Source organism: Heliconius melpomene, chromosome 10, assembly GCF_056956725.1.
Source record: "Heliconius melpomene rosina isolate 202511_hmr_F chromosome 10, ASM5695672v1, whole genome shotgun sequence".
In the NCBI taxonomy this organism is placed as follows: domain Eukaryota; kingdom Metazoa; phylum Arthropoda; class Insecta; order Lepidoptera; family Nymphalidae; genus Heliconius; species Heliconius melpomene.
The window spans coordinates 12,739,658-12,750,612 of NC_140398.1; positions in this window are offsets into that span (position 1 = coordinate 12,739,658).

Here is a 10,955-nt window from a genome sequence, read left to right on the forward strand (position 1 = left end):
TTATCATGATTTATTTTCAGAGATGATGCACGGTTAGGTAGAAAACTAATTTTTAACGAAAAAGAAAAGGAAAAAACACTGTTTTGCTGATATTGGTGGAATTAAAGATAGTGCAGATATCACCTGAAGTATATATGACCTAAATAAATTGTATGAATCACCGGAATATTTGAAAGCATCGATGTAACATAAATATACCAAAATTTTATAAAAATGACGCTTTTCTATGGTAGGGACCTAACTACATATCTAGACAAAACGGATACCTACCGGCTTTTGTTGTAGGACCTATTTATATACCTACAAATAACAATAATTTAAAGAAACCTAAATCATTTTTATTATTACGATTGAGAAATATAACCCGTAGAATATTAATTAAACAACAATGAGCTTTAATTAAATCTCTTTTTAACCTTGGAAACTTATACTGCATCAATGATTGGTAAGTCAATGACGTCAAAACAGTTGACGCAGATCGTCTAATGTATATTAATAATTCTTTATTATAGTCAGTTAAGTTTTCGTGAACTTTTCGGACCAATTGACCCCAGTTCTGAGCGGCGCGCGTGAGCGCGGTCACACCCCACATCGGCACATTCTGCTTGGTTCAATGCAAATACCTACATTCATAGTTCCGCGTACTCACAGATTAAATAAATGTTTTTTTATTTGCACATCCTCAATTTTTTTTAAATACAAATTTTATCCTCTTATAAATGTTAATATATTACGATATTATAGATTATAAATGTAAAATTTTGTGAGAATGGATGTTTGTTCAAATGAACAGATCTAGATGAAAAACAACTCATAGCCTATAATTATGATTAAAATTTTCTAAAATTATAAAATTCGCTATAATATAATAAAAAAAAAATGTGACGGTGACGGTGAGGCCGCGTTTTTGTCGTTAGTAATTTCATATTTTCATATGTTGTACAAAGACATTCGTTTGCGTCATACCTTTTGTTATATTGTAATGAAAAATACTTAAAGATTAATTGATGTTTTTATGCCTTTAAAATAGTTAAAATTTAACTTATAGCTAGCTGTATTGGCTTTTTATATATAAAGCCGTTTAGGTAGTTAGCTACTTATTTACTTACGTAATTATACCCACGCAGAGCAGACCAGGAAGAGAAGTTTTTGTTCAGTATTAAAATTATTTTAACAACTTTAATAAAGTAACATAATAAAATGTAGGTATTAAAATTTTATGTAAATTTGCAATAAAAACTAAAATAGGTAGGTAAATAAAAAAAAACGATTTTATTATAATTCTTATTTTATATTCCTAATTATTTTACTTTATACAGATACATATATATATGATTATTATAATAAATAGTTAATGATATCTTTATCACTCACAAATTAAATAGATACATATTAATTAACAGGTTTATTATATAACTTAATCCATTAATTGAACTGTACGAAGTGGTATTTTTTTAAATTCACGAAATTTTATCTATTTATTAGTTAGTGAGTGTTGCCTCGAATGTTACATTGAAGGCCAGACGTTCACGTGTGCACTCTTATCTAGGTACATTTAATTAATTGCGCATGTATTTTGAATGATTGCAAATGATTGTGAGGCCAGTCGTGGCGCAGAGGCACAAGGATATGACTGTAAATGCGACAGGTTGTGAGTTCGATTCCCTATCGAGGAAATAAAATATTTAATATTTTCAATTCTTTGACATGATGGCGAGATACTCAACATGTGTGTTGAGTATACCTCCAGATTCTGGCGAAAAGTGGGGAGCGGAGTGTCTTAACACTGAGCTCCCTCTTTCTACCCTGCTACATGTGGAAGAAGAAGATGCAGGGTGACGCTGAAACAAAAAAAATGTGGATGGTTAAAACGCTGAAATTTATTAAAAATAATAAGTAATAAACGAATCCTTATTAAATAATAATTACTTGCATAGTATTGTTAATTGATATAAAAAGAATCGACGTTCCTAATCTAAGTAAAATATTTAGATCATTTTTAAAATGATCAAAATATTTTATTTTAAATATTGTGTGTGACAAATAATTTAAAAATATTGCATAATATAATTTTTTGTATTAATTCTCTGTTGAATTTACTAAGTAAGCTTATAGTATAGTATATTATATATAACGTTAAAATTTTTCCCATTTACACAATAATTATTGTGGCAACAAATAATGAAATATAGCATGACGTGCGGGGGCTTGGTAGAGCGCGCCAATCAGCGCGCGACACCGGACACGCTCGTCACAAACGGAAAACAGTGTAATTCTTATACAATATGCACCTAAATCGAAACAAACAACGTACCAAGACGAACGGGAAAGCCAAATTTGATATGGCGTATAGGTATACATATACAAAATAATAATAACATTTAGCAAATGTGTAACTCTTTAGACACGTGTACGTATACGAATACTATTTTTGTATTGCTGATGCAATAATATGCCTTTTGGTGATATTACAAACGTGAGTTGGTTATCGCTTCGCTCGATAACGCCAGAGAGCGTACGTGCCAGACGCGGCCACACCCCCCACAGCTGTAGACTGCAAATCACTTTCTAAACTAACGTCACTGACCCTCGAGTCCTTAGGACTTACTCAACAAGGTGAAATAAATAATTGTATTTAGTATTTGCTGTACTTGGGTGTGACTCAAAATTAAGATTAAGTCGTGAATCACCTAAAGGTATCTCTAAAACCTAGATAAAATGTTTGTTATTTCAAATATTATATAAGTATAAATAATATATTAATTGTGCGCAGTCCAGATAATGCAAGTATGCAAGTAATGTATAAATAATGCATTCAGGTAATTCAATATTCAACGTCATCAGAAAGTGTTTGTAATGCTGAATAATATTTCTTAAGACGTTATATTCATATCAATCAAGCTAGGCTATTTGTCTGGGTTGCATCTTTAGCTTTACGCTGTTACCCACATACCAGGTTAGGCAGAGGGAACCTAAAAACCTAGTGTTAAGGCAGTCAGCTTAGAATACCTTCGTCGAATTGTGGATGCATTGAGTGTTGAGTGGCGACTTGTTGCCATAAAAATATGAAATATTTCATTTCCGCGAGTAGAATTCGAACCCACAACTGGTCGCATTTACAGTAGCATTTCGCATTCATATATTGGATTCACTGAAACATAATATATTTAGTATTCACTAAAAAGTATTTCTGGGCGATAAATATTTTAAAACATATTATATAGTCAACGCTAGTAATAGGTAAGGGAGGTATGTTGCCCATGGGCTATATACGAAGTACCAAGTCCGATACTTTAGTTAATTCTTGCATACATTTCCACGAAATTGACGCTAAATTATAAAGCTTCACTTCGACGCAGCTGGTCCTGGAATTGTGGGGCGCCAGCCAACATCTAGATTGAAATAATTGTCACCGATTAACAGTGGAATTTTCCGATCGCCTTCAAACTGGAACGAATTAATATTATGGATGTATTCATACACTTTGTTATGGATATTCTTATTGTTTATTCGAAATGGATGTTAACTAGATGCCATACTAATTAATGCCTAGGAAGTCAACACATACAATAAACATGAAATTAAATGACTTAAAATTATACTTGGACCTGTATTTTTAATTTGTTTTGTTGTTTGTCTTATACAAGCACTTGTATTCTTCGCAGTTAGAACAACTTTAGCTATTAAAATTACTTATAAATTATTTACAATTACGTAAATTGTCGACAATTATATAAAATAAGCATTTTAATTTGTTTTTCTCAATAATATTCTTGTACATAATATAGTATAGTAATTGACTTCAGCTTCAGCTTCACGCTGTATCCCGCAAATAGCAGGGTAGGCAGAAGGAGCCTCGCGTTAACACTAAATAAGCCATCACCAAGATTTCATATTAACACTTGACAAAAAACGAGCAGGCAAAATCATTTTTTAAATATATTTCTATTTAATATACATACGTAAATAATTAAAAACCTCAGTTCCAAAGTACCTAGAGTATTGGAGGACAACCCGTAACTAAAACTAGGTACTGTTTTCAAACAGTACCTACTAATGTGATATGTATGTAGTGTATTTGAACTGATGTACTATTCTGATATCATACTTATCCATATCACGTACTGGTTTATAGCATTGATATTATATCATAAGTACTACGCACAATTGCTTGCAAATATTTAAATTGCATTAGATTAGAATAGTATGAGTTAGAGTGCATTATAATAATAACGACGCCAGATATCTACGGTACAGCATTTCTAGATTATTTTGGTTATAAGTAGTGAAAAGTAGAAATGACGTCAAAGTGTCAAATCTATAAGAAAATTTATAGGCCTAAGGTGTAATATTCAACAGACTGTTGGCTGCGAATTTAACGTCGTTAACCATATCAAAAACCAATCAAGTGCAAATAGGCTCGCCCAACTAACAAGTCTGAAGTTTGCAAGCAGGTGCATTAATTGTACCTAATGTAAAACTTGTTACACGCTAGGTATAAAATTATAATTTCCTATTATAATTTTATTTTTTATAATTAATTATAATTTTTAATTATTAGGTAATATCACAATACGCAGTAAAAGTGAACGATTGTGCATTTGTGATTTTGACTGCACTGACTTAAAATATTTTTTTTCTGTGGTGCAACCCTTGCAAGAGACTGTTGATCACGTGATTTTGAGAAAAATGGTGGACAGACCGACATATATAGACAATAAGGCTTCCGTTTTTTCTTTTAAGATACGGGCTCCTTAAAGATAATTAAACTTTAATTGTAAACTGTTTAAAAAACTCATTTTCACACATTATAGTTATTTAGAATGCGAGACAATATTTTATGAAGTCGATAGTGATCTGTAGAGTCAACATACAATTCGCAGTAATTGAAGTTTATTAGTGAGTTAACTAAACATTGCAACGCTATTGCAGTAACAAGTACATGCACACGTCTATAGCAACGTATGTTTTATTATTGGTGTGCAAAGGAATTCGGGGATGTGTATCTTTTTAATTAAATTCTAGGTATCCTTTGTATCTTTTTAATTAACGTCGTGGTGCAAGAGCACAAGGGTGTGACTGTAACGCGGCGGTGGTGGGTTCGATCCCCACTCGAGGGAATGAATTATTATTTCTTAATATTTTTATTTTAATTTCTCGAAAAATTCGGCAGAAAGTGGGGGACGGAGTGTCTTAGCACTAGGTTCCCTCTGCCTACCATGTTGTGTGCTTGATTTCTGGTATCCATAATTCAAATATTTTTATATTGCGTTGTCGTGGAGAATTTTCTAGTGACAGTATGAGTCTCACGTTGCATTCGACGAACATCTGTTTTCATAGCATACTATTTCATAAACAATGTTGTATAACGTAGTGTTTCGAACACCACGGAAAATTACTGCAGGAATATAAAAATGAGGCCAGTAGTGGCACAAATATGTGACTGTAACAGGACAGGTTTTAGGTTCAATTCCCATTTGAAGAAATGAAATATTTAATACTTTCATTTCTCCGCTGTGGTGTAGAGGCAAATCGTGTTGAATTCCGCCACCATACGCAAGGCTTCTAGATTTTGGCAGAAAGTGGCGAGCGGAGTCTCTTAACATTGTGCTCCCTTTACCAAAATTAAAATGAATTAGGTTTATAAGAACAGTAAAAATAATATTTTAAAACAATAAAAATGATATGGCAATTATAATTGTTTGATTGTAACAGCTATCCAATTATATTTTTGGATAATATATTAAGTTTATTTCCCAGTTCTGATAAAAAAAACTGTGGCAATCGGTCTTACCGACTGATGAGATATTCAACATGTAATATATAGAATTCGGGCGAACAGCGAAGAAAAGAGTATTTCAAACTCTCCACACTATGTTCCCTCTGTCTACTATAAATAGAAAAATTTAAACTGTAAATCAAAGATTCATGCATGCGTTTTGTAAAATTACTAAGTATTTATGTATAGGTGGCATTTGTATAAATAATTATTAACATTGCAAATTTATAAATATAATTGCATACGTTATGTTAACTATAATATATTTTACAATTGAAGTTTATAAAGATATTAATAATATTTTTATAAGAGTAACTAATACATTTATCCAAAAGGGATTTTTTAAATGGATTTCTATAACACGTCATTCGACAACCAATACATATGTGTGTGTCTACATATTGTACGTATCATATGAAACAAATAATTCGAAGAAATATCATAATTCAGTAGTGGCTGACGCAATCATTGTATCCAAGCCCCAAGGTTGAACGAAGTCTAATGCATTGAAAGTCGTTACTGATTACAGTTCGCGTTGGAGCCTCGTGATTGGACGGCGAGGGAGGCCTGGCCGGGTGTGGCGAAACAGGTCGCGGCTTGGATACCTACAGTGTACTGACTTGAAAATACTACTTGCATTTCTAGGTATTATTAATACACAAAACCAGGAAAATAAATTATTTGAAATGTCAAACCAGTATGTGGTCGGTCTGCCACGTTTCCTTAGTAACTATTAATTTTATACTTTTCAAGAATAAAGTTTGTTATATTTCAGTTTTTTATATGTGATGGTGTTCATTAAAAAGCAAGGAAAATCCCTAGAAAATAATGGTTAAGTTGTCGAGGTTGCATAATTAATAATAATTAATGTCGTGTCCTTTTGCAATAGCGACGTATAAAAGAACAATAAATGTTTAATTTCGTACTTATAAATTGCAGGGTTTAGAAAGGTTTTTCAATATATTTTTTTGTTAATAAACTGATTAATATATAAAATACATAATATGTTGTTATTTTAAATCTTTTTATCAGGCCGTGCGTCAGTGGTGGGTTCGATTCCCACTTCGGGTAAGCGCGGATTGACCATTGAGTCCCGCACTCAATACACAATGCCTCAAGAATCCGACAGAAAGTGGGGAACGGCAGTGTCTTAGTGGGAATGGAGACAGTCTTAACGCTAGGTTCCCAGGTTCCCCCTGCGGCTATGTGCGGGATACAGCATAAAGCTAAAAGAAATGCTATTAAAAATATAGAGACACCTATGTACATATAGAACAGACTTCATGCAATCTAAAATTAAAATTAGAAACTATATTTCTAGAAACTAATACATACTGATAGGAATGTTAAAAAAATCATTACAGCATTATTGTGTTAATTTTTATTCTAATATGTATGTAGTTGTAACTATAATACGCGTGTGTGTTCTTTTTAACTATTTTATAAACGATACTATATTATTAAGGATAATATAGTACTAATATAGTTAAAAATATATGGATTTAATATCAATTGAATGTCATACATGATAACTAGCTGCCAGTCTATGTAATAATAAATTTTTACCGATGACATTGAAAAAAGTAACTGTTGAGTTTTTTGCCGGCTCTCCTCAGCAGAATTGCCGTCCGGTGGTAGTTTTATGTTCATTCGATGATTCCAAACTGCTTACAAAAGTTTATTTGAATAAAGAATATTTTAAATTTGGATAAAAAAAAGTTGTTTAAATGTCAGTGTTATATATAAGACTAGCGGACCCGGACGCGGCTACGCCTGCTTGAAATATAAGAATATAATTTCTATAGAAATATAATTTCAATCTAGATGAAATGCTAAAAGTGACTATTATATTTATTTTCATAAGGATGAATATCAAAATGACGCGGTAACGATCGCGGTCGCGTAGCGACGACGGTTGTTATTAACATGGCAGAATAAATTGCATGTCAAATTAGAAAATATTTTAATTTATTAGTATATATGTGTAATGTAATATTATATAGCCTATAGCACTTCTGAAGAATGCAGCTTTCATACAAAACAAAAACAAAGTAAATCGATCCAGTACATCCGGAGATCTTAGCGTTCAAACAAACAAACAAACAAACAAACAAACTCTTCCGCTTTATTATATTAGTATAGATTGTGGCAAAGAAATATGTCTGTGAAAGTTTGCCATCTGACACTAATCATTACTGAAATTTGTGGACTCTATTTTAATACTAAATTCTCTTTGTCTAGCTTGTACGAGGATGTAGAATTCTAAACGTTCTTGATACATTAAAAAGTGATAATATAAGTATGAGAAAAATAAAACTATTTTGGAGTGGGACATCTAAGAATAATAATCACAAGGATTAACATTTTTTCGATATTACAATTTTATAGTGTTTGATGACAAACCCATATTTATGTTTTCAACATGATATCTACTGATAAGATTTAGTAGATATATGCATATATGATGTAGAGTTCAGTATTTGAATCATGGCAATTAAGGGATTTATATTCAGAGATAAGATTTGAAGTTGTCGCGTTGTAACTTAGTAGCGTAGCGCGTGACTGTAAACGTGACGGGTGTTGAATCAATTTTTCTAGTAACAAGACAAAGTGCGGCGTTAAGTTCCGCCACTCAACAAGCAATGTCTCTAAAATTCGGTGGAAATATAATAAGCAAAGTAAGTAGCTTCAAAGGATCTATTAAGTGGCGATTGATCAACGATAGATAACTATACTAAAAACATACATATGTTAAGAAATGATGTAATAGTTGTAGGCATAGCGTAATTTCATAGATGATTTCACATGTAACAAATCATGAAAATCATAGATAATGAGACAAGGTGAAAGATTCCGAACTATATTTAAAAATTACACATAAAGATATGTATTTTTTTATAGGTGTGTACAATTACAGAATTTACACACGAAAAGTGTCTGTACTACAAAAGATTTAATATAAATTCTAGAGTTTTGCGATAAAATACGTGTATGTATAATTGTATACACATATACATGTGACCAAATTGTATTATTTTAAGCACGATAAATAAATATTTCCGCGAGTGATATTCAAGCTTTCAATAATAGCATACACTATACAACAATGATAGGATACCCATATCACGAAATCCCCCCTCCCCCCCAATTTTATTAAGTCAGAAAACAATTCTTATACAATAGTTTTTAAGCAATCGAATTAAAACTCTTGATTAAAAAATGTTTGACACAGACAAGTAGGTAAGTATATAATTAGAATTCTAAGTCACTCTTTATAGACCTCGTGACTAGATAATTGTGCGAATGATTTAATTAGATTTAGAATACTCATGTTAAAAAACAAGTAACACAATTAGTTAGTGTCTAGCTGATTTATTTATACCTACTTTTATACATATATATATATATACAGAGTGGAAGCGGCAGCTCTCCTTTTACGGGAACAGCGCATATGGTAAAATATTTCAAACCCATACCTAAAGAAATTAATCAAGATACCTCAACAGTTTAGAGGTAGGTTTTTTTTTATTTCATGATGTTAATCCGTACTACGATAATGTAGAACAAGATAGGTATACTACCTCCTGGACGCCCAAGGAAGCGCTGGTTGGATGTCGTGATGCAGGACATGAGAGGCAATTGTCTTACCACACGGGACGTTACACATCGTGCAAAGTGGAGTACGTTAAGCAGGAAGGTAGACCCTGGCAACATACGCCGGGATTAATGCCAGGAGGAAGAAGAAAAAGATAGGTACACTATCTTTTTTCAGCTTCTCTTAACTTTTATATCCCAACATAGGGTAGAGAGAATCTGCTAATACATTTGGGTCTCTATTTTGAGCTCCTTATCGAAGCATTGCGTTTTGAATGGCGGAACTCTCCATCTTAAGGCCACATAGCACCCACGCCTAAGGCCTGACAGGGGCTTGACTTGTAATTAATTTCAAAATAATCTATTATAATAATTATGTTTTTTTTTACTCTAGATACCATACTCACATTATTGAAGGATAATAATGAATATAAACAAGTTATTGTAGCTCTCCTAGTGGATGCTTAATATTCTAAATGTAAAGTGACGTTGTTATATTAAGATAGTAAATATACTGCGCAGTTTCTCCGGAGTAAATCTTGATTCCTGGTTATTAGCATTCCACGTGCTAATTCAAACTACCTATACGAATATAATAATATACCTACGATATATTGAAGGTAATCTTTTTTATCTGTCTAATATATGTCATATATTTTTCCTACTTTCTTTTTTATTGCATTCATCGCAGTCTAGAAACGATTGGTTTGAATAATTTAAAAGTAATTGACTCGAAAACAACGTGTACTTTAATAGATATGTATGCATATTTTGATCACCACGTCACCTTTTATACGCATCCCTATATTTAACTGAAGTCTGTAAGGAGGGGGTTATCAATTCGACTTTATTTTTTTTTACCTTTTGTTGTTGTTAGCTGAGAAGTTATAAGAAAGCTGGTGCTTCCCATTTGGTCCAATTCTGACAATGGTATCTGAGGAAATCTCATAAGTCTGTGGGTTGGGTATGTGCGCGTAAAAACTGTAATTATGTATTAAAAATGAAGTTAATTATGAATGAAATTAATTATGTATTATAACTAAGTATTAAAAATGAAGTCGTTCCATCGAAAATAATTATACAAATAAGATATAACCAATGTTGATAAGTAACATTTTATATTGAAAAGCATTATCACATTAATTAATATTTTTCTAAATACCACACTAGAGAAATAGTCTGAAAATTTCTGAAGCTTACATAAAACGCGTCTAAATATAACAATGTTACATAACTGTAAATTTCCATAGGTATAAAATCCCAGTCGTTTGTCGACGGTTGACACATTTACCATGCATTCAATTATGTGAATACAAACACGCAGACGCAAAACTATATATAGATACTCTGCAATCGTGATGTATGGGTGTTTGAAATCATGTGATAAATGAGTCGTACGTATATTTGATGGGCCAATATATTAAGATTACTTTCTGTCGTTTATTATAAATTTTATCAGCAATAAGAAAGTTAGAACAAGCTTTAATCGGTTACTTAGGAATGTTGAACGATACTCGGAGCAGCATAATTTCCATATATTACAATAGTCCACAAGGTTCGAGTATGTATTTACTCATAAATA